The 22,335-nt window shown below is 33.9% G+C and overlaps 1 protein-coding gene across 1 annotated transcript in view; it reads left to right on the top strand.

Annotated features, from left to right (window-relative positions):
* The first annotated feature begins 1,300 nt into the window (after window positions 1-1,300).
* The window catches only part of CDH9 (cadherin 9), a 131,179-nt gene continuing 110,144 nt past the window's right edge, over window positions 1,301-22,335 (top strand). The window contains exon 1 of the mRNA XM_038533757.1: window positions 1,301-1,467. The gene's annotated coding sequence lies outside the window, so the exon portion shown is untranslated. The remainder of the gene's footprint in view (window positions 1,468-22,335) is intronic.

The following is a 22,335-nucleotide window of genomic DNA, read 5'->3' on the forward strand; positions in this document are numbered from 1 at the left end:
TTCAGAAGGATTTATCTACTAATCAATACCCTTCTTATTGTGCCATTTCCAGAAGTACTAAAGAGACTTCTCTCCTGAAACAGGGTTTGCCTCCCTTGTGCTTTACTCTGCCTCCCACAGTTGTTCAGTGCACAGCAGCGGATCTAACAGGTGCACCACCTAGTAGCTCTTGTGATGTGGCCATGGGCCCAATTACCTGGGGGCCTTCCCCGGGGGAGGTGAAAACCCCTCGACTGCATATAATCAAATAAAAAGCAGTGCTGCAGACACTGGAGATTATGCTCGAAATCATTCCCTTTCTTACACAGCACGTGGCAGTTCGTCACTCCCTAGATAATTCTAAACGACTGCTTTGGAAAGATTATTTCAGTTTATAAACTCGGGTACAAATTCCTCATTACCAGGGCTGCATGGGATCTGGACTCTGTCTCTTCATTTTCTTCGAGTCGGAATGTTGGTACTGAATTGAAATGGGCAGTGGTGAATTCTGCGGGGACGGCCCCCAGATTTCCTTGGAGCCACAGCGTGTGCATGTGGTGCATACTCTCTGCGGTGACCGCCTCCAGGGGCAAAAGGATGAGCCGGGCGGCTGCACCGACCCCAAAGCCCTGGGTTGTCCTCCCCCGTGGGGGGTCTTTGACCGAGCCCGCCTCTCCCATCCCTCCCACCTCATTCGCTTGCAAATCACCGCGTCCTGCCCCCCAGCACCCCTAGCACCCCCAGCATCCCAGCCCCTCCAAACCCCCAGCCCCCCAGCATCCCAGCCCCTCCAAACCCCCGGCCCCCCAGCACCCCCACCCCCCTAATATCCCCAGCCCCTCCAAACCCCCGGTCCTCCAGCACCCCCAGCATCCCAGCCCCCTAGCATCCCCAGCCCCCCGACCCTCCACCCCCCAGCCCCTCCAACCCCCCCGGCCCCCCAGCATCCTCAGCATCCCAGCACCTCCAACCCCCCGGCCCCCCAGTCCCCTAGCACCCCAGCTTGCGGCCCCTCCAATCTCCTGACCCCCCCCGCCCCCCAGCCCCCCGCTCCCCAGCACCCCCAGCATCCCAGCATCCCAGCACCTCCAACCCCCCGGCCCCCCAGCCCCCTAGCACCCCCAGCCCCCCAGCACCCCCAGCCCCCGGCCCCTCCAAACTCCTGACCCCCCGACCCCTAGGCCCCCAGGCCCCCGCCCCCCAGCACCCCCAGCCCCGGGGCCCGCAGCGCCCCAGCGCCTCTTCCTACCACAGGGCGCCTCTTATTAATCAGAAACGCTGAATGCAAACCAATCAGACGGAGACTTTCCTGGCTCCAGCTTCCTGCCTGCCTGAGTTAAAAGTGATGCTGGGGAGGGAGGCACCCTGAGATGCACGGAGCTTCAGCTGTGAAGATGCTATAAAAAGAGAAGAGTAGGAATGAGACAGAAGCGACACCGGAATTGCCAGAGCTGAGCTGGGCTCAACTCAGTTCCGCTGCCAAACAAGGTAAATGCTCCTCACTTCACCTGACAGGAGAAGCTATTCAGGGTTTGCTTTCTTGTAATGAAGCAGTGCCAGTCCTGCTTTTCTCCCGGTTTGCTTTATTTTGCGCTCTCTGTCTCTGTCTCTGTGTCTGTCCCTCTCGCTCCTTCCCTCATCATCTGTTTGGAGGCAGGTAAGAATACATTTTGTAGTATTTGAATGAGATAGTAAGATGCTCGGTGAGAAAACTTGCAGTGTTTGCTTCATATTTTACTTTCACCAGAGCTCTTTTCATAGTGCTCAAATTGGCATCTGGAGCATTTTTATCTAAAAACAAACAAACAAACAAACAAACCCAACAACTTTGCATTGTGTTAGTTGATTTGGGGGGTGTTGAATTACATATTAATGTGTCCCTGCATACTATTATTACATTAATTCAAATGGATGCCTGGTTTTCTCATAACTTTTGTTTACAAAATTTGAGTCGGAACTGTCAAAAATAAAGGCGTTTTTATTCATAATTTCATAAGAAGTGATTTCTTTATTTTTAATATTAAAATAAGACAATCTACAAAGAGTATGAATAACACATGTACAGATGGACATAGGCTGTCAAGGTTAGGGTGCTCACGCTACCCAGCAAAGATTTCTTCACATATTTGTGATTCTTACTCAAGTCAACATTCTGACTGTGTACCTCTGTTGGCTATAATTGCTCTCCATTATCACAGGCAAAGGTATCTTAATGTCGTAAAGACTGGATGAAAACCACAGGAGGGAGAGCTTCAAAGGCAAAACTGACATTTTTTTTTTTTTGAAATGATATGGAAAAAGCAATGATTTCATGGAGCACTGTTTTATTTTTCTTTGCCTACTCAATGTAGCCATTCACATCAATTACATTTTTAAGCACACTAAGCTCAAAAAAGGCATGATGAATTTGAACTACAAGATTGTCAGTATGCTGTAGTATTTACATTTAGATACTGTTAACAGCGTGTGTTCTGGGAACCTAGTTTGAATACCAAAGGTGCACTAAAGGAAAAGTGATTACCTGTAGTAGCTAAGTTCTCATTTATTTGTGTGATCAACTTTTGATGAGAATGGAGGGGACTATAGATTTGAGGAGACACCGGAGGTCTTTTCTGAGGATTTTTTTTTCTTTTTTTTTTTTTAATTTTTTTTCTTTTCTGAGGATTTGATGTCACTTAATATTTTGTGTTATAGATCTAGGAGATTACTAATACAGATTTTTTTTTCACAATGTTTTTGTAATCTGTGCAGCAAAAAGAAAATGATTTTGTGACAGCAAAAAGTGGTAACTTTTGCATGACAGGAGGAAATCTTCATTTGGCTCTTGATCTATGGAATTAGAAGAGTTACCCATCTTCAGTCCTAGCTAACTAAGAATGAATTTGATCATTTGCTCCTCTCAACTTGAAATGTGTTTAACATCTACTGCATTCAATGGAGGACAAATCCTATTTTCAGTGTCAGACACTGCTTCATTGCCTAGGCAATGCTATGCCACATGTAGAATACATTTGTGTAACTATGAATCTGGTCAATCCAGGTTTGAATGGTAAATCTTTTAAGAGATCAAGAAAATGAAATAACATGCTATTTCAGCATATAACAGCAGAGAACTTAGACATAACATGAAGCACACATTTGTGGTCTTGTCCTCAGATTATGAATTCACCTGAAGTTTTCTCAAAGAAAGAGTACAAAATAATTATATGCCCTCAATAGATGTATGCTGAGGTGCTAAACTACTGTCGGATCTGTATTTGTTTGTTTTGAAAAATTAGAAAATGTAAGGTTAAGTGCATGGTATGAGCAAATCTAATTCTGGAAATAATGATTAGAAAAATGCTTTAGAGGAAGCAGGTAGTAGTACCAATTTAAAAGTAATTCACTAACTTCAAGTCAGATAGATTTGGTAAGACTGTGTAAAGCAAGTTGTGTAAGGTCATATTTTCTGAGATTAAAAATATGATTTTTCCCTTTATTCCATCATTTAAAAGTGATAGCTTTTAAACAATTTTGAAATGCTCTGCATAATTATTCACCATTATTGTATTCATTGCATATTTGAAGTAAGAATGTCTAATGCCACTGCTTATGTGTAACAAGATCACAATATCAAAGTTACCTTTGCAATTAGGTTTTGAAATGTTGTGTTGTTTGACTTGATAAACTGTAGTTGGATCAGAAGCCCTTCTGAATGTCACCTTCCACGGAAAGATTTCATTTGGTATTTTCCTGCAACCACTGTATATACAAAGTTTAGCCAGTAGAGTGTCCCTTCTATGGTGCATTTGCCAAATGGTATTTAAAAAGCAATAACTCGAGATTTTTTTTCCCCACTGGTTTACCTCTCTTTAGATAGTAGTAGTGCTTTGAAGCAGATACGCATTTTCTACAATATTTGCACAACGTATAGGTAGAGTTAATCAGAATGCTTTGGACAATGCTTCAAATTATATAGCATAAAATATAGGAGCAATATGGCAATTTCTTGTATGCAAGAAAGTATAAATTTAGGTGAAAGTTAATTTAAAGAATACATGTGACTGTGTCATGAATAAACATTGGCTGTAATTTGTTCTTATGAAAGTGAACAGCCTAGACAGATAATTACTTAGCATTAATACAGATGCCTCAATGTAATGGATCATTAGTTTGCTATATTCTTTAAGACTAGTTTTGTTCCCTCAAATGAAAATTTAAATCTAAAGTATAAATAAATCTAACATTTGAAAAAACAGAGTGTGATACTTTACAAAATGTCCAATGTGATATTTTAAATATTTATACTCATGACTTAAAGTATATATATATATATATATATATATATATATATCCTATTATATTTATATTCCATAATACATATAATATCAAATCAATGGCAATATTAACTGTAGAGTAGTTTGGCTTATTGTGAGGTGTTTTATTATCAAATTGGGTATTTTACTTCTTAAATTATCTACCTAATTGAAATTAAGCTTTCTTTTTTAAAGTTTTTACTTAAGCTTTCTTAAGAAAGAAGACAGCATGTAAAATAGACCAAAAAGACATTGGTTTTCATTAGCTTTGTCTTTACCTGATGCTAATTTATAATCATTTTCATTGAAGAACATAAGACCTGTTTCCCAAGAGTACGCAATTTTGTTCATTGTCTCTTGCATATTTGTTTTCAAAAATCAGTTGTGTCTTAAAATATATTCAAGAAAAGTTTCTTAATACTCATGGCATTATCTTATTTAGGTGCTTAAATAAAATTCTAGAACTTTAGAAAAGGGATTTTAACCACCTTCAACTCTGATGTTACATGAGTAAATGGAGGTTTAGAAAGATGAGGTTATATATCCAAAGCCGTCAAATTGCATATGAAAAATTGGCAACGTTACATGAAAATATATAATGTTGAATCATGAAAATCATATTAGGTGTACAAACACACACACACACACACACACACACACACACACACACACAGTGGTTAACTGAAAATGTCTCCTGGATTGTTTTAAACATTCTGAAAAAGTTTTTTCTCTTATAAGTCTTTTCGAATTCCTCATCCTGGAACCACCATTATGCTTATCATTAAAATATGGTAGGAAATGCACAGTGAGTAGAGTGTCTTTATACACTTATACATTTCCATAGCAGTCCTAATATGTTAATGCACTTATCCCTAAATTTAGCACTAGTAAGAGATGGTCTTATAGCCACATTAAGAATGCAAAGTGCCTGAATAAAAGCACGGTCTCTGGAGCCTACCCAAGACATTTTATATTAGCACTACCAAGAAACACCTCCCAAAACATAAAAGTCATGATAATGGATCCTACTGCTTATGAAGGGAAAATTGAAACCTCATAAAGTGTTGTTTTTGTTGCTGTGTTTATGTGTGCATGTGTAGAAGAAAAAAGAGACAGAGAGACAGAGACAGAGAGAAGGGGGGAGACACACACACACAGGGAAAAAGAGATTTATTTTTAAGAGGAAAGGTGGAGAAAAGGAAAAGACCTGTTAATTTCTTAAAATGACATTTAGGGCTTTATCTTTTTGTTCCTTTTCTGAGCTTTTGCATTACTTTGCCAAATTATAAATCAATTGCAGGAGAAATGAGTGCTCTTGTATTCCCTACGTCTCTTCAGGAACAAGATAAGTCTTGGTCTTTCGAATTAATCAATGAAACACCAGAGTGTATGATTGTTTCATAAGTACAAATGTAAAAGCTTGCTTTTCATATCACTTTTTGAGATTAGCCTTATAGTTGTGAAGAACATGGGTTTTTTCATTATATTTTTTAACCTTAAACACTTATTCAGCTTCTAGTGGAAACAGCAGTGACTAATAGCTATTATTTGATTTTTGAGTTGAAAGATGAATGTGTTCCTAAATGTATTTAAGAAATATATACACCTGACAGAGTTTATATTAGAATATGCTAAGCTTACTATACTTTATTACTAATTAAGTATCCAATGCATGATGAACTTTTTCCCATAGTTACTGAAACCCAATCTTAGGAAAGTCATAATAAACAAGAAACAATATTCACCAGAAGCCAGTATAACAAGGGAGATGACAACACATATAACGATGTGTAGGCTGAGCAAATAAACACCAATAATCACTTCTTGGGACAAAAGACAGCATGTGAAATATTCCACTTTTAAAACTGGGACATCGAACCTGAAAGTTTGCAAAGGGAGTTTTCTTCCAGACACTCAAGTAACTACTTCATCATCTATTTTTTTCTACTAAAGCAGGTTACTGTAAAAATTTAATGTAATCGCCAGGAATATTTAAGAAATATTCACTTCTGTGTGTTATAAGTACCTCAAAGCAAAGACTGTATCATAAATTCAAGAAATTCAGATCTCTTTTTCATTGTAATGGTAATTAATTCACAGGTGAAACACCTGAGGACACAAACTCACAGGTCAAATTACAAAGTAACATCTATACATCTGTATCTTCTTGTCTTTATATATATCTGCATCTATCTCTGTGTTCCCTTCCATAATTCTGTGTACCTGTATATTAGGTATCTCCATGGGCAGGTATGCTTATATGTTTATGTGTGTGTAGACTTAAAAATGTATGGAAAACAGAAAGGAGAAACAATTATTTCAATGTATAAATCAATTATAGTTTTAAGTTGTGAAAATGGTGTGACATCATACACTAAAAAGCTCTTTTGTCAAGCCATAAGAGATCTGATATAATGAAGAAGTGATAAAATAGCAATTATATATTTTTTTAATTTTAGAAAAAGTTAAATCAATTATAGTCCATGTGTTATGGTTGATTTGGATAAGTTTTTGAATAGGGAATATCATTTTTTAAAACTATAACCAGAAATAATTGTTCTCCATTGAATGTCCATAACTTTTGAAGACCTCATAAAATATAACCTCTACCCACTCTCATGATGTGAGGAAAAGTATTGCAAAGTCGGAATTATAATGCTATCTCAAATCATATTGGTAAAAACTAGATTATTATTACTATGGGAAAATAAAGTCTTATTTTTCATTTTTTTTTATATAAAACAAAGAAAGCACAGTTACATGGTAGATTTTTAAGGTATTTACTTGGCCAATTTTCCCTAGCTGAAGATTAGATCAATAAGCATGTTATACTTATTATGTAAAAATAATGTGTATAATAATATGTATTATTGGGTAAACTGCTTGCTTAATTGCAAAATTGCTTTATATTAAGAATGTAATACTAAGATTAAATATCATTTCTTTGTATCTAATAAGATATATGCAATACTTACCACAACAGTCAAGGATAAATGTTTGTATTACGGTCACTCCTTCTAGATTAATGTTATAACCTATTAGCTCATTATAAATCAACTGTATGCATGTACTGAACAGGGATTAGATTAGGTTTAACTATTAAAAGAGATAATATTTTTTCTTCTCCTCTAAATCTTGCCGGTTTATCAAGATGATGTGATATTTTACATAGATTCAATTCTGTCATGTTTTTTAACATAAGATTCAGATTTGTATTTCTGACAATACTTACTCTTCCAAATATTACATAATTAAGGCACTATTATAATAATATGTATAATTATGTATGCAAATTGTATTTGACTTTTATGCTTAGCTAGAATTGCAATCTCTGATACAATCATTAACAATGAAGAATGTTATCATACCTGCAATAAATATATTTTTCTTTATGATTAAAATTAATTTGGCCAGTTTGAAATAGCTAGTTTTATTATAAGTAAATACAAACTGAATGTCCATAATCAACATCCTTTTTTAATATTGTACTGTTAGTTTACACATTAAAGTGAAGACCTATCAGTACTGTCTATATCTACAGATTTATCTCTATAGTTACATAGAGATATAGATATGTATGACATGTCTCAACTGCACTACTTTGGACTTGAAACCCATGTCAAATTTCATTTTCAATAGCTAAATATGCATTGCTATTTAAATAAGAAGAAATTTCCAACTTTGGAAATATTTTGTGAGTTTAGAAATTAAGAGGAGAATTGTTCTGACAGAGCTAAAAAAACCTAAAGCTATATCAGGAAACTACTTGAAGCTGTAATTGGTTATATCCAAAGATGAATACCGAAACTGATAGAGATCAAATGATAGCATGGAGACTAGGAAGTGGTGGGATCCCATCACAGACTCAGTAGTAGAGTCACACAACAATCTGAATTTACTAATGGTGATGCCATCATGGATATCTGACATCTCCCCAGATCTATGCTACTTTTAGGGCTTGCTGCTTGACCAATGAAGCATTGCCTTTGGGATGACCACAACCTTTATTTAAACATGGGCATGGAGATTCTTCTCCATTATACCCAAGACTAAATTGTGTTTATGGAAGTCTTACACTGACATTGAGTTTTAAGTGTATTCAGGGAGGAACAAAATGTTACTTCAGAATAAAATTGTTACCAGTATGTGTATGTCTTGCATTTATTCCATTCACCATATTTATAAATTGTACTCTTCTCAAATTGTAAAAAAAAAAAAAAAAAAAAAAAAAAAAAAAAATTTAAGTAAACAACCCATAGAAAAGAATGTGAGGAAATTCTATCTGGAATGAAAACTTTATCCAGATTATGGGTTTGTACAAACACATCCCTATTTATAAACAATATTTTGTTGTATAAAATATGGGTCTGAAAGAAGATTTTAGAATATAAGTAACTTTAAATTATAAAACTCAATTCATATTCAATACAACAGCTTTCTCCCCATAAGAGATGTCTTATCAGCTAGCAGTGATATATATATAATTTATTAAAACTGGAATTTTAGATAATTCTTCTAGATGTAATTACTTGATGTTTTTATTATCTTTTATTCCTTGCATTTTGGCTTCTCCCATCTAGAACTCATATGACAACTGCTCTTCAATTCTCTCTATTACAAGAAAAATTTAAAAGTATTAACAAATCAATCTGCTACAAGTATATTTTCAACCAATTCAGCATATAGGAAAGTAAGCATATGTTAAGATTACAGAAGGGATTTTTAGTAGCCAGGATGTGATTTAGAAGTTCTAAGCATATGTATTAATGAAATATATCTAATGATATATTAATACGTATATAACTCTACATGTGCATATATGATACCCCAATATGTTACTCTTTGTAAAAGCTCATTGACATGTTATATGCTCAAAGTGTAACATGCATCTTCTCCTTCAAATATAATTATAATATGTGGGAAAAGATTTTACACCCATCTTTTTATCTTTTCTCTTACACTTTAACTTAAGCGTGCATTGTCCACTGCCTTCTACCAAACTGAGTACAAATTTATGGTGATTTGCAAAAAACAGTTTTTTTTTTCCACGCAATGAACTGTGATGATTTATTTCTCTTGCTGGTTTTAACTAACATGTGTTTTCTTACCTTTATTGCAACTTTAGCTTCTGTTTCTGCATTTACTGCTTTGCTTCTTTCCCCTTATCATTCATTATTCCCCACCCCCACTCCTCCTCCACTTCAAAAGACAATATATTATTTAAGTACAGTGCCTACCTTCCTTAACGTGGCTTGCCTTTTGGGGAGGTGCTTCAGTGAACTGTAACAGAAAGGTAGCTTTTCCAACATGAGAAACTCCTTAGATGTGGAGCTAATAAAAATCGGTCCACATATTCATGGATGATTTTAGACACTCTTCACCATTCCACCTCTTCCTTACTTTCACTTTTCTAATTGACTGGAAGTGGGTCTTGCAAGGAATGAAGTATTACCAAGATCACAATTCATTAAGAAGAGATGAATAGAACAAGGAGACTTAACTGCTTCTGACAAGAAGGTTTGACTGTAAGTCCGGGAATACAGCCCTGCATAAGGATTTTGGAAAATTATTGAGACAAATTGGGGCTTGAAAACCTAAGGCTATCCTTACATACTGAAGTTTCATAAGGCATGTGTGTGAAGAGACTAATTGGCAGATCGTTTTGGTATTGACTGCTTGGCCTCAGAAGTCTCAAAATTGATGCATATAAAACTTTTCACATTAAGAAGCTGATCTTTGCCCCGTTTCCCTGTAATAGAAGTGACAGTCCATCGTATAGTTTGCAGGCGTAGGTGGAAGCAATGCTTCTCATAACGTTAGTACAGTAATGTAGTATCCTAAGTATGGACAGCCTATTCAGAGTCCTCTATGCACCTTTGCTCTTGTCTTTTAAACATCACTACCAGGAAAAAGGCCTTCAGATTATTTGCAATAATCAATCCATCCACTGGATGACTGTTTCATTTTCTTACCCTCAAATGTACTCATTATTGAATACCTGCTCAGTCCCCAGGCTCTGTGCTGGTAAAACATGTGCTGGGGAGACCCTCTCAGCCAAACCACTGTTGTTTCCAAATAACTTCACTCGTTAGAGATTCTCTTCTTGCCATATGTGACCAAATGTATCTGCTTGTAATTTCACTTTTTATTTTGTCTTAGCCTTGTCCACATAGCTTGGAATCTTTAATCCATCCCTATCTGATAGCATTAAACTCATCCAAAAAAACCCTCTGTCAATCCCATCCTTGCTATTCAAGTATAAATGTTCCTCATTACTTCAATTTTAAAATACGTAACATTTTATAGACTGCTCTACCATTCCCGTTACGCTGTGTGAAATGAACTCATTTGATACTGTCTCTAAAGTTGAAATAGAAAATCCTAATGTGAAAAAGGGAGCACAGAGTAGCTGGGACAAAACTCCCTTTTAAAAGCTACTTTTCGGGACATCGGGGTGGCTCCGTGGTTGAGTGCCTGCCTTTGCTCAAGGTGTGATCCTGGATTCCCAGGTTCAAGTCCCACATCAGGCTCCTTGCATGCAGCCTGCTTCTCTGTCTGCCCTGTGTCTCTGCCTCTCTCATGAATAAATAAAATCTTTTAAAATAAAATAATAAAATAAAATAATAAAATAAAATAAAAGCTACTTTTCAAATTAATCAAAGACCATGTTTTTATCATACCTCCTCACTGATTCCATAAGACATACAGAGGAAAAAAAAAATGTGATTTGTAGTTATTTCTTATAAGGTGTTTCCAAATCCTGAGGACATAACCCTTGTCATATTCTGCATTGGTTTATTCCTGTCTAGTCCCTGGCGTACTTTTCTTGTAAAAACCTTAGTATCTCTTTGCTGTATTTTTATAATAACCTTTTAATTGTTCACTTAGCCAACAATTTAACAATTGATGCATTCCACAAAGGATAATTGTGTAAATTAAGAATATGCTCAAGTAACCCCACCCCCAGCCCGTTACCCCTAGCCCATACCTCATCACATCTAGAAAAAAATCAATACTCCTTCAGCCTTGAATCCAAGTTCTTCAGCAGCTGGTTTACCTTACAATTTAACTTTTTCTGCTAAATTTAGTCTTAAAAATATGGTCACTAGCCTAAAGGTGCCCAAAGTTTAGGTCTCAAATGACTTAAACTATCCTGAATCTTTATAGGAACATTATGTTTATGATTTTTTAAAAGATTTTATTTATTCATTCATGAGAAACAGAGAGAGAGAGAGAGAGAGGCAGAGACACAGGTGGAGGGAGAAGCAGGCTCCATGCAGGGAGCCGGACTTGGGACTCCATCCTGGGTCCCCAGGATCACACACCCTGGGCCTGAAGGCGGTGCTAAACCGCTGAGCCACACAGGTTGCCCTATGTTTTTTATTTAATGTGAGTTCTTTGGAAAAAAAAAAAAAAAAAGTCTAAAGCTTTCATGATATTCATGGAATTTACATATCACCCCCAAAAAGATATTGAGTGCTTGAGTACATGAATTAAAATATCAATATTTAACAATACTACTTTTCTGGAATAAGAGTAAAAATGCAGGAGGCTGGTGATGTCAGTAGACACGCAGCTTCTTCCCACCTCCATTTACTTGTTCTGTTTTGTTGGTAGGTTACCTTCATTTTTGGGTGCAAATTGTTTCATAAACAAAATGCAATAAACAAAAAGTTTAAATAGGTAATATTTTATGGCTGGAAGGAGCAAGCAGAGTCCTGGGGTCAGACATCCAAACTATATGAGTTTGAGAAAGTCTTTTAATGCCTTAGAGCTCTAGGAGCTTCCGGTGTTAAGATATTAGCCATATTTATATTATAGCATAATATGAGAAAACATGATTGTTCCTAGAGCAGCTTCTGTTATTACTTTTATATTATTAAGAATGTTATTGGTCAGGTTCATTATATTCAGGTAAAGATTGTTGGGACTCTCCATATAAAAAAGCGTGAGAAACTGAGTTTAATTTGATGTCTAATTTCTTTGTTCTTGAAATTAGGTAGGATAAACCTAGAAGTTAGTTACAACAGAACGAATGTACATATTCATATATGTCATATGGTTCCTTAAGTTGACATAACATGCAATAAAATATTTTGTGTTGTAAATCTATACATATTAAAATTAATATAGAATATTTATTCTTATAAATAGGATATATAAGGTTTATTGCTTGAAGTTGGAATGAGTATATTACACCTGGATCTTGGAGACATGAGTGAGTTACAAAAGTCTTTTAAATATAAGTAGCATTTGGTAAATTTTCAATGGTAATAAAATTTCATAGTGTCTCATGTCATCACATATTTTTTTTTCATCACATATTTTAATGCCAGGTATTTAACTTTCCCCTTCTAGCATTTTATGGCTTCTCCCTTTTACTTGTTGAATTTATTGAGTATAAAGTGAATGGCATTCTTGACCTTCAAATGAATAGAGCTTATAAAGGTGGTTTATTTGTGTAAGAATTTTACTCTGTTTTTAAAAAAAATAGTTCAAATAAAAATAGTGTTAATGGTTTCATGCTTATGAATAGCACTTATAAAAATTAACTTGAAAGTTATATTTGTGTTGAATGTTAACAATTTGATAGTTTATCCATAATCTGTGTAAAACAGAGTTAATGTTATTTATGAAGCATAGAAATTATTTTAAGCTGTATTTTTTAGTAAATTTGTTCCACAATCAGGTATGGATGCCAAATGTTTATTCGACCTTTATTGTGCATTCAGCATTTCTCTAGGTGCTGAGGTTATAGCAGTAAATATGACACAAGGAGATTCTAATCACAAGAAGGTACTCTCTAAAGGAGTGATACAAATAATAAATAAGATAAATGTGGTATTGATAAATGCTGAGAAAATAGGTAGTGTGATGGAGAGTTATTGAAGGGGTAGGTGGAACAGGGTATATGAGGGAAGTTTTTCTGAGAAGGTAAAATCTTAATTGATTCTAAATGAAGAGAAGGAAATATGAGAAACACTATTTTAGGTGGAAGAAATGGCAGACTCAAAAACCTGGAATGTTAACGAATTCTGCTATTTTATAATATATTCAAAATAACAATTTTAATTCTAATATACAAACACTATGATGTTCTATGATGCCTATTTAGATATTTATAAACTTAATAATAAGAATGTGAACTGAACATTTTCTGGTTTTCATAGTAATGTTTTAACAATAATCTGCACTCATTTCCTTTTGCTTCAATTAAATACATAGTCTTAAAATAATATATTTATTTTTTATGTATACAAAGACTTGCATTAAGTGTTAACTACTTAATAGTAGTGGGAATTTCAGACAGCTACAGTAAAATATTTAAATTATTAACTAGGAGTGTTCAAATTATTAAGTTCTCTAGTTTCTCTTTGAGATTCTCTAGTTTCTCCTTGAGATTCACTCAAGCTGAGGCAGAGAAGAATATCTAATTGTGAGGAAACTAATCTGCTTGTGTATATCTCTGTATCATTATCTATAATGAGAAGGGACAGTTAGCCTTACAACTCTTTCTTCCCCCACACCCAAAATAAATCCATAATAGGATTGATCCTCCTTTATCTTGAATTTTGGGGAGATTCTATTCTTTTTGAAGGCACTAGAAATAGCAAAATCTGTCCTAGAATTTTTTCAAAAGTCTTTAAATGTGGATTCCCTGTGTGATTTTATCTTGGACATGATTTTCATACTTCTAATATAGTTTCCAAAAGAAGGAATCTAATTAAGTGACTGAAATTCTTTTCCACTTCTGAGGGTCTGCTTTCTGTAGGTTCCATTTCCATCACTTTGTTAGGTCATGCCTATCTTTGTTTTCTGGTACTTTTCTGGCTTTTCTTCTTTTTATACTGATTTTCCCTGTTCAATGATCTCCAGTTAAATTTTCTGAGATAACTATATTAAACTAACTCTTATTTCTTTGTACCAGAACCCCAGACGGTCTTTTGGTTGGTATTCAATATTTTCCTAACCATGTCTAAATTAGATGACTCTGTCATCTTCTCTTGGGTTCTGGATATACAATGTATCTATTGAAAAAGTGACCTTTATCCTCACAAAGACTGGTTAGACATCCATCTTTAAAAGGACCATGGGGGCACCTGGGTGACACAGTCAGTTCAGAGTCCGACTCTTGGTTTCTGCTCAGGGTGTGATCTCAGGGTCAGGGAATTAGCCCCATGATGGGCTGTGAACTCAGTGCAGAGTCCACTTAAGATTCTCTCTCTCTCTCCCTCTACCCTCTCCCTCCTCACGTGCTTTCTTTTTCTAAAGTAAATAAATAAATCTCTGAAAAAAATAAATAAAAAGACCTATGGGCATGGTACTCAATGTTTATTGAGAGGTCTACACCATTTGCCAAAGTAAACAATTATAATGATAACATTCTCTCCCTAAATAATGTACAGATAATATGCTTCTCATCCTACATAATAGTGTTCATGTGACTAAGATGTATTTTATAGTTATAAAACAAAAATGGAAATATGGCAATTTGGAGTTTTAAGATTGTATTACGAAAATTTATTGGTTTGTTTTCAATGAGGAAATACAACAATATGTTTTGGGTGAATCATGTTTAGCTAAATTATTCCTTAAGCAAGTTTTATATTGCTTAATTATGAAATGGACTCCTATACCACATTGGAAAGTAGAGTTTTTATAACTTTTGGTCTGATCCTAATTCTGTATCTCCGAAGTCCCTGCTTCTCCTTTTGGTAACCAAAATCTGCCTGCCCTTTTCTTGAGCTACCGAGTACAGAACAAATCCCCACAGAGTAGGCAAAGATGTTGACTTAAATGTTACCTGTAATGGTTAAGAGCTCAGATTCTTCAACTAAAAACATCAGCTCCTCCTCTTGCCTCCAGCGTGGTCTCAATTAATTTACTTTATCTTCTTAAATTTCCTTCCTCATATGAGAATGTGGATAATTGTATTCATTGGGATTGTTGTCTAGAATGATTATGATAATACATGAATCAAAGTGGTTATCATAGTAGCCACTTAATAGTTATTAATTTTGCTTACTATTATTACTAGTAGTAGTAGTATATTTACAGTATACTCAAACTGTCAGTTTCTAATACTGTTTTTAGATAATTTTACCATTGTACTTGGGAAAAGTATAATATTGTGTAAATTTTCAGGGGTTTCCTTGTCTAAACTCCTAAAAGAAATTAAAAAGTGAGAAATAATTATAGCTCCAAATAATTGATGGAAAGATACTTTTGACTTGATTAGGCAACATATTTTTTCCAAAGAAATATACACTGGCTTTTAAAAATATCATATTATCAATCATGAATGCAGAGAGTGGGAGTAACAATATGAACATATTGGAAAAATTGAAGAAATGTTAAAAATTATGTAAGCAATCACACTTTCAAAAGGCACAGGACACTAAGAAAACACTCCCAATTATAAAAGCATGAAAAATATGTTTGAAAATGTATGAAAAATTTGAATCCTGGAAAATATTTGTTAATTTTCATTAGTAATAAAAATAGAGCCAAGTTATTCATAATGGCTTCTAATGATATTACAGGCTATTTTAAAATTAAAAAAAAAACATATATATATTCTATAAAATGTGATCTCTTTCTTGGAAGAAATTTTAAATTGAGAAAAGAATGATTCAATATAATCAAGGATTATTACAGCAAGAACTGACATTTTGTTTAATTGACTGATTTTACAGATTAGGATAGCAAGACACCAGGAAACTTGTTCAAAGTGATGCTAGAGGAGATAAACCAAGAGTAGAATCCAGATCTCCAGGAACAGATTATCTGATTAATATTATTTTATCAATGTAAATCCTTATATTTTTACAAAGTTGTTGTTAATTCATAACCTTTCACATGTAAAATATGGCATGCTAGTAAACATGGGTAGCTAGAGGTAAATAATGATTGCCATTTGATACACCTCTGTGGTTGGGCCTAGATGTCTCCACAAACTTTACTGAAAGAATAAGATGAACCTGCTGAACTCTGCTAGTAGAGAAGAAAAACAGATTTATTTATGCCAAGTCATATGCTGTCTGCAAGAACTAAAGTGCAGTTGACTAATTTTTTTCCCAAATTTTACATGGTGGAATGACACTCCAATCTGGTAAAGAGAACAGTGGATGGGAAATAAAAAGGCCAGAATAAGGGGTGTGCATCATTTGTCAAACTGGAATTCAATTTCTTCATTCACAAAATTATAGACTAGAAAACATCTAAGGGCTTTATCAGTTCCAAAGTCCATGGATCTTTGCTTAAAATAAGTACATTAAACTTTCAGTTGTTTCTCAAACAAGCTTCCATCTTGTTGGTAAAAAACGTAACAATAGAATAATGGAGATGCATAGGAATGCCTAAGCATTCCTTTGACTGGGATATCATGTTCTTATGTCTGTTGTTGTTTTTCTTTTTCTTTTTCTTTTTCTTTCTTTTTTTTTTTTTTTTAATGCCTGTCCTATTGAAGATATTTTCTGAGATGTGGAGATTTCTGTGTTAGTTCTAATTGCATCTCTTCAGGTGAGCTTCTCCGTATGCCTAAATGTCCTCCACTCATATCAGAATTTCCATGTATAAAAATATGATTTGAAATTTCATTGTTGTCCAAAAGTACTCAGAAATGTATCTGTTGATCATCTCTATAGGATCACTCTGTTTGAAACATTCTTTTCATAACTATGATAATGGATTCAAATTAGCAACCACCTAAAAGAAATTTTAGAAATTCAAGTTTCAGTCATGTGTTTTATTTTTTTTTCAGTCATGTGTTTTAAATCATTTTTTGTGTGTAGATAATTCAAATAGTGTGATCTGCTCATCTAATTGAACTTCTTTCTATATATTTCTGCAGTTATAAAATTATGCTATTTTTGCATTATTTATATATACAAATTATTTCTATATTAAAGCAAAGATTGCATGATATGGAACAGTTTCTTAATATAACCACTCAATCATTGACAAAAACAAATACATCAGTTCATCAGTTTTATTTTATTTATTTTTTTTAAAGATTTTATTTATTTATTCATGAGAGACACAGAATGAGAGGCAGAGACACAGGGAGAGAGAGAAACAGGCTCCACGCAGGGAGTCTGATGTGGGTCTTGATCCCTGGTCTCCTGAGCTGAAGGCAGGCACTAAACTGCTGAGCCACCCAGGGATCCCCCAGTTCATCAGTTTTAAAGATAAAATTGGATTCATTTAAAGGACAAACGATCCTAATGCCAAATGAATTCCCAAAAAACATTCAATTTATAAAAGACCAGATTTTTTGAAAAAAGGGATTAAAGGTTATTTCTTTGAGACATTATATATTAGCATATTTTAATAAATCTGTCCTTGAATACCATTTCATTGATTTAGGTCAACAAATAGTCCATCGGCAACTTAAAGTTTTAGACTCCTCAGTTAAATCTATAAGAAATTACTACCCTTAGCTATGTTTTATCTATAGTGTTATGAGACAAATAAGAAAAGCATGAGTGTGTAAGATAAGTTCTCCCATATCACAAAAGAGCAACAACACCCTCTGTTTCAATGTAATGTCTTGAGAAAACAAAACAATACAAATATCTGATAGTCAATTAAACATTTTGCCTTCACAATCTATTTACATGAAAATTAATTATTTATAGGTAAATTATCTCTTCTCTTTGTGATTTCCTACTGGAGTTAGATTTCTTTCTGATGTTCTGAAGAAGGAAATTAATCTATTAATTAATTAAATTAATTTCACTGTAAAATAACATTTTGTAATAAGGAAGCACAGATTCTGTTTTTCTTTGGCAAGGAACCATTATTTATAATGTTATCATGTCCCAGTCTATGGGGAAAATGGATAGCAGCTGTGTTAGATAAACCACATACACAATTAGCATACAGAATCTCTTTGCCCATGATATTGCTAAAGTTATGTAAAATATTACATATTCCTGGTTTAAGTTTTATAGATGCATCATGTTATATATTACTTTTAGGTGTTTTCATGTACGTGGAAACAATTTCAATATTATTAGTCCTATTTATACAAATGTAGAACAAAATCATGTGATTCAAGTTACCTGAGGCTTATTGATTCCTCCCCTTCCCATAGAGTCAATATTAAGAGATTTTACTTAGTGTCCCTTCCATTTTTGTAATTTATTTTTGTAATTATATGATAGTTGAAAAAATAATTTTCTTCTAGGAGAATATACAATCTTAGGACCATAAGTTTAACACACAATATGTCAATGTTAAAAAGTCAATATCAGACCCATTTAAATCATCTAAACACAGTGTGCAATTCATATGATCCAAAAATCTCAGTCATAAAATCAAGCTATTTAGCACAATACTTTAGCTCCCTCTTTTGGATGGCCCAACTGCAATATAAAAATATGAGAGAATGCCCTAATATGTTCTCTTTTCAACTGTCATTTTATATTGGAGATCATCTTTATTCTATTATTAAACTGCATAAAATTAATCATTTTAATCTGTTTTCTAGTGAAAATAAGTCAAATCTACTTCCGGAATTTCTTTATTTTCTGGTTGAATACTAAGGTATTGCACACTTCATTTTAAAGATGTATTTTGACAGTGTTTTAATATGTATTAATTAAAATGAATTAATGTTTAGTTAATTTTAAAATGATTTTTTCAGTACTATTTCTCCAAATAAAATATTTGAGCTCAGTTGTCTCATAAACCATGGACAAGTTATCCTTAAAACGTGTAATAACCAAGAAAGACTTTTAAAAGTATTGAACGCAAGATACTATAAATTTGGTGAATTCTTAACTTTAAAGATTCTTAAACTACTTTCAGTAATGACATAAACAATAACACACCGAGATGTATGAAACAAGCAATTTATGTAACATCTTAGATAGACATATGTATGTTATGCAAGCCTGTATGTGCTGCTTGTGTTTATAATATATCTTATACATACACTTATTACTTGAAGAACACAGATTTGAACTGCACGATTTCACCTACACATGGAATTCTTTCAATAAATACAGTACAGTATTGTATATTCTCTTATGATTTTCTTAATACCAATTTTTTTCTCTAGCTTACCTTAATAATACACTATATAGTACATATACTAAATATTTGTTAACTGTTTATGTTATTGGTCAGGCTTCTGGTCAGCAGTAATTATTAGTAGTTAAGTTTTTGAGAAATCATATTTACATGTGAAGTTTCAACTGGGTGGAAGTTTGTTGTCCCTTATCCCCATATGGTTCAAGGGTTAATTGTATGTAATAAATACTTAAAATAGTTTATATATATGTATGTATATATATCTTATGCTATAATATTATCACTGAAAATAGTTTAATGCTAACACTAAAATAATTCAAACACTTGAAATGATATTTTGTTTTAAGCTATTATATTTCTTGCAGCGATTGAACTCTATGTATTAAAACATTTACTATTGAATAGCCTAAATATAATTATATATTTATACTATAGTTGATGGAATTTTTGCCTTCCAGCAAAAAAGAAGTTATATTTTACACATCTGAAATTATAAACGAAGGTTTATATCTTTCTGTAGTTTTTTTTTTTTTTTTTTTTTTTTTGCAATTGAAATTTATTTGCTGGGATGCCTGGGTGGCTCAGTGGTTGAGCATCTGTCTTTGGCTCAGGTCGTGATCCCAGGGTTCCGCGATCGAGTTCTGCATGGGGTTCCCCATGAGGAGCCTGCTTCTCCCTCTACCTGGTCTCTGACTCTCTCTCTGTCTCTCATGAATAAATAAAATCTTTTAAGAAATGTTTTGCTAACTTTCTATTTTGGAAATAGAACACATTTTAAGAGAATTAATTTTTTAACGTCATTATTATGCTCAATATAGTAGAAAATTAAGACAAACTTCCAGATTAAAATATTTTTTAAAATTACATTTTTGAAAATTAATTTTGAAATACTAATGCTATCATATAATTATGCAAAATAAATTATCATGGGTATGTCATCACAGGAGAGTCCAAAAGGAATAGAATTTTATCCCATCTATTCCAGTTGTATCTACTTCCTAAGCCTGATCTCTCAGAACAGCACTTCTTCTAATGCATTTAAATTTATTGCTACTTTAAATTACAATTGTTTTTGAACAACTCAAAAATATGAATATATCTTCTGGGGTGCATGGATGGCTCAGTCACTTAAGGGTCTGACTCATGATTTCCACTCAGGTCATGATCTCAGGGTTGTGAGATCAAGAGTCCTGCACTGGGCTCTGCACTAGGCTTGGAGTCTGCTTGAGACTCTTTCTCTCCCTCTGCTTCTCCCCCAGCTCTTTCTCTCTCTCTCCCTCTGTCTCTTTCTCTCTCAAAACAAAAATAAAAACAAAACAAAAATTCTATTAATGTTAAAAAATTATATATTTTCCAAAGTCCACATACAGTGTAAGAACACTAGAAATCTTTGTATGTAGGGAAATAACTCACTCTTCTCTTAAATACCTTTTTTTTTTTTTTTTTTAAGATTTTATTTTTTTATTCATGAGAGACTTGGAGAGAGAGAGGCACAGACACAGGCAGAGGGAGAAGCAGGCTCCATGCAGGGAGCCTGATGTGGGACTCAATCCCAGGACTCCAGGATCATGCCCTGAGCCAAAGGCAGATGCTCAACTGCTGAGACACCTAGGTGTCCCATTAAATATCCTTTAAAATAGAAGGATATTTTAAATCGTTTCCAATGAAAGAATTTAATAATCTACTTCATCTGCACTGATTTATGTATTATTTTCATGCTTCTTGATTAAATGGCCATATTTTTCCCAGCTAAATGTGAGTTGGCTGCCATCTTTGTACTAATTTTTCTGTTCTGTTGAAGTATAAATTAAATACCAAATATGCAGAAGCTTTACTAGAAGCTTGATTTCAACATGTATAAATGCTACATATGGCAATTACATCTCCTCAACCTACACACAAAATGGCACCAATATCATACAAATATAAAACCAGCACGTTTACTAATATTTTCTAGTTATAGAGACAGAAAGAGTGAAATATTTATTTACTTTTTTAAGAGTGAAATATTTAGACAAAGAGGTTGAAACTAATTCTGAGTTATGAAATGTTAATTAATATGTTATTTTTCTAATGTTACATATAAATAGTAACATATAAATAGTAAGATGAATTGAGCATCTTAGAAAAATCAAAGAATAAAAAAACAGAGTAAAAATCTTATTAAAAACATGCAAAATTTCATATGTATCACATATATCAATTTCTCAGTCTATCAATATGAGCCTTTCCAAATCTATATTCTCATCTGAAATACCAGATGTGTACCTAATTTCTCTGGCCTTTAAAGCTGTTCTTTCTTTCATTTCCAAATACCTAATTTTAGTTGCATGATAAAAGCAAACCTAATCTACCAATTATTTCTTTAAAATACCTAGGAGTCTTTTAAAATTCTGGATTTCACCTATTACCATTTGTTTAGGATTGGTCTTCAAGGTTCTCAGCCCATGTCAATGCCTAACCCTCACTAGGCTTCTTGTTTCCCTTGGTTCTACTAATACTAGCACAGAATAGCAAAGAATAATGATAATATAATGCAGCACCCTTGACAGAAGGGTAAAGGGAATGAAGATATTGTTAGGGAACCAGAAGAAATAAATCTGGAAAGAAATAAATTACATGCAGCACATCACTGCTAAATCTAAATTCCACAGTCCATGTAGTTTCCCAGGACTTGCCTACTGGCCATCTCCATCCTTTGCTGTCAGGTGGCTGCCATGTAGCTGGGGAACATTTCTCTAACCGGCATGTATTACTTTGACAGTAATTGTTATATGGGAATTCAGAATCCTCAATCCTTCCCAGGCTATGAGAAAGTATTTTTAAAAAGTAGGATAATTTACTGATAACATATCTCAGAGATGCCAACTTTTAAACAAAATTTTGCAATATGAAAGAGAAAGATTAATATCCCTCTATGATATGTGAGCATTTGGATTTTTCCACCAGAAAGCACAGGGCCATCGCTTAACCCATACTTATATGATTTAAAGGATTCCCTGAGGACAGAAAGTGCTTTCAT

This window comes from Canis lupus, chromosome 4 (assembly GCF_011100685.1).
Source record: "Canis lupus familiaris isolate Mischka breed German Shepherd chromosome 4, alternate assembly UU_Cfam_GSD_1.0, whole genome shotgun sequence".
NCBI lineage: Eukaryota > Metazoa > Chordata > Mammalia > Carnivora > Canidae > Canis > Canis lupus.